Genomic DNA, 3,300 nt, shown 5'->3' with positions numbered 1-3,300 from the left:
ATACAATCTAAAATTATCTAATAATTATAGTTTATCCAATGAAATATATTTTATTTTATTTTACTAATTTATGAAAAAGAAAATAATCCTTCTTTGCTCTATTATTTCTATAAACAAAACCATAATTTTATTTCATAAAATACATGTGTAAATTTGATAACAGATGATCGTATATTTCAGACCGTTTTTCATCTGTAATCTATGGACACAAAAGAGAATGATAAGCTCTGAATCTACGGTTGGAATTAGAATATTTATTTTTATAGTAAAAACCACATTCTTATTTAGGAGAGAGAGAGAGAGAGGTACTACGGAGGATCCCCTTCTTTTTAACTACGGTTGTAGATTATCTGGTAATAATAATGATAATATATAAGAAGCTTAACAAAAAGTAAATGATTTAATTCTTAAAATGTTAATGTTTTTGAATTTATTCCATAGTTTTCATGTATTTTCAGATGAAATCTTAGAATCATATGCATTAAGTAAAGACGAAGACATATAATCGATTAAATCCACAACAAGCAAACTGTAAGAGGGGAGAGCTTAGTTAGTAGATGTTTGGACAGGTCATAGGAGCAAGTATTAATAGCGTTGAGAATTGGTCTCAGAGGAATACCTCTTTTGTGAGTCTTTGGGGCACCATACATAATCTTGAGAAATCTAGGTAAAGACTTAACTATGATTATAAGTAAACCGAATAAAGGTCATGGAGTTGTAATACTGGATAAAGCTGATTATGTAAGGAAAATGGAAGATATCTTAAATGATAGGTCTAAGTTCAGAGAGTTGGTGTCGGAAGACCCCTTAATTCACACTTTAGATATGGAGAATAAAATAAACTACAGAGTTCTTAAGTGGAAGAAGAATGGCATATAGTCAGACGAAACAGCCTCAGCAATGACGGCAACAGGAACACAACCTGGTATTATGTATGGTGCCCCTTGGCAAATATATTTCTATGTTATTGTGAAGGGAAATGGCTGAGCGATTGTCCTGTGGAATTTAAGCCTTTTTTGTACCGTCGATATGTAGATGATACATTTTTACTTTTCAAAAATTTAGATCACGTAAGCCAGTTTTTAGATTATTTAAATGCAAATACTTTGCCTTTTCTCGATGTCCTGGTCTCTCGGAAACACAATACCTTTGGAACTTCGGTATTTCGAAAAAAAAAAGAATAAAAAAAAAAAAAACACTATTGCAGGACTAAGCACTCATTTCTTAGGATCGGAACCAGAAAATCTACAAAATTAATTCTATAAAAACATTGTTATATAGATGTTATCATGTATGTTCAACTTATATGGGGTTTCATGAGGAAGAAAATATTCAAAATATTTTTTTGTTAACAATGGGTTCCCTCTGAACCTCTATTACAATCAAGTCAAGAAGTTTTTATGTAAAATTTACAGTCAAAATTTTGAAATTTAAACGGTCAGTAGAACAAAGTATTATGTCTCCTTTTCGTACTATGGATATGTTTCGGAAAGACTAAAAACAGAGGTTATGAGTGTTGTGGGGAAGTGTTATCCACACATAGATTCAAAACTAATTTTTGCTAACAAGCTCTCAGTGGCTCACTTTTTAAATATAAGGAGAGTCTGCCTACTCCCTTGTGTTCCGGTGTCATATACATTTTTAAATGTGCACTCTGTAATGAGTGCTACACGGGAAGCACATCAAGACAGCTACAGTGTAGGATTTTGGAGCACATGGGGAGATCGGTACGAACCAATTTCAGCTATTTATGACCACGCATTCAAATCTAGTCATGTCATTTCTAAGGAAAATGTCAAAATTACTGACAGACATAGTAGCGTAAGGCAACTGAGAATCTTGGAGTCTTTATACATTTTTAAGACAAAACCCAGCTTGAATGAGGGTTTACCTGATAGGCAGATAGGCTGAGGATGACATAAGTTATGTCGAAAGCTACCGAATAAAGATGATGATAGCAGCATTGACTATCTTATTTCTACTAAAATTACGATTCCCGAGAGGAACCCAGCTATCAACTATATATATATATATATATATATATATATATATATATATATATATATATATATATATATATATATATATATATATATATATGTGTGTGTGTGTGTGTGTGTGTGTGTGTGTGTGTGAGTGTATGTATATATTTACTGTGCATACTTATTTGATATAAATGACTTCTGGAACGTAACAGATGAAACTCCTGTAAAATTCGAATGAGAGTAGCAAAACAATAATTAATAATGGTGCATATTACAGGAAAAATTATAAATCATTTGAAAATACAAAATAGTGAATAATAAGGTATTTTACTAAAATAAATGATGACGTAATATGAAAAGTTAAAAATCACTAAAAGAAGAAAATAAACAACATTTATAGAAAAACCGTAAAGAAAAAAATTCTAGATAAGATAACTAAATTTAGCTATAAGGAAAGCACTACCGTATAATGATTTTGTAATAAGAAAAGTTAAAATCTACTTGGAGGAAAAAATAAAGAACTTTCAGGACAACACCGGAAATCATAAGTTATCGATAAGCTTATAAGAATCCTAACACATTCGTTCAGAAGCCGTTTATGAATGGCAAAGCCAAGGGACAGGGCAAAGCCCTAGTTAGCTGTACAATGTCCTAAAGATCAACTATATATACATAGGATCAGAGCCCAAGGCGCCTCTCCACCCAAGCTTGGACCAGGAAGGGCCAGGCAATGGGTGCGGATGACTCAGTAGGTAGATTTATAGACTCTCCTAAATACCCATCCTTAGCTCAAGAGGATATCAAGCTTACAAACTCTACAAGAAACTATCGAGGTTAAGCGTGACTCGAACGCCAGGCTGGCAGATCGCCAGGCCAAAGATGTTTCCAATGAGTCCCCACAACCCTATGCAATGGAATATTCTCAATGATTGGATATTACAAGACTCATATTTTCCGGTTAACATCTTAACTAAAAGCAAACTACTTGCCCTGTCGCCCCCCTCATCAACTCCCATTCAAAAGAAATAAATTCAGAGCCTTCCACGTGATAGAACGAAATGCAGAAGACACCGGTGTGATAGCTCCCTTCATCTTCCCCTAAATCTCTACTCGTTCTTCCATTTAGATGGAGATCTTTCAAAAATATCGTCAATCTCTCATAGCATTTTATACTAACCTCAGTCGGATATCTGGTTAAAATCGGATCATTGATTCAATTTATAAAAAGGATCAGAATTTGCGATCAAAACTTTTCAGCTCAATTGAGCTGGAAATTGTTAGAACGGGGGACATCAAAGCATTCATTTGGCCAGGT

This window comes from Palaemon carinicauda, unplaced genomic scaffold (assembly GCF_036898095.1).
Source record: "Palaemon carinicauda isolate YSFRI2023 unplaced genomic scaffold, ASM3689809v2 scaffold52, whole genome shotgun sequence".
NCBI classification, from domain to species: Eukaryota; Metazoa; Arthropoda; class Malacostraca; order Decapoda; family Palaemonidae; genus Palaemon; species Palaemon carinicauda.
This window is presented reverse-complemented; position numbering follows the sequence as displayed.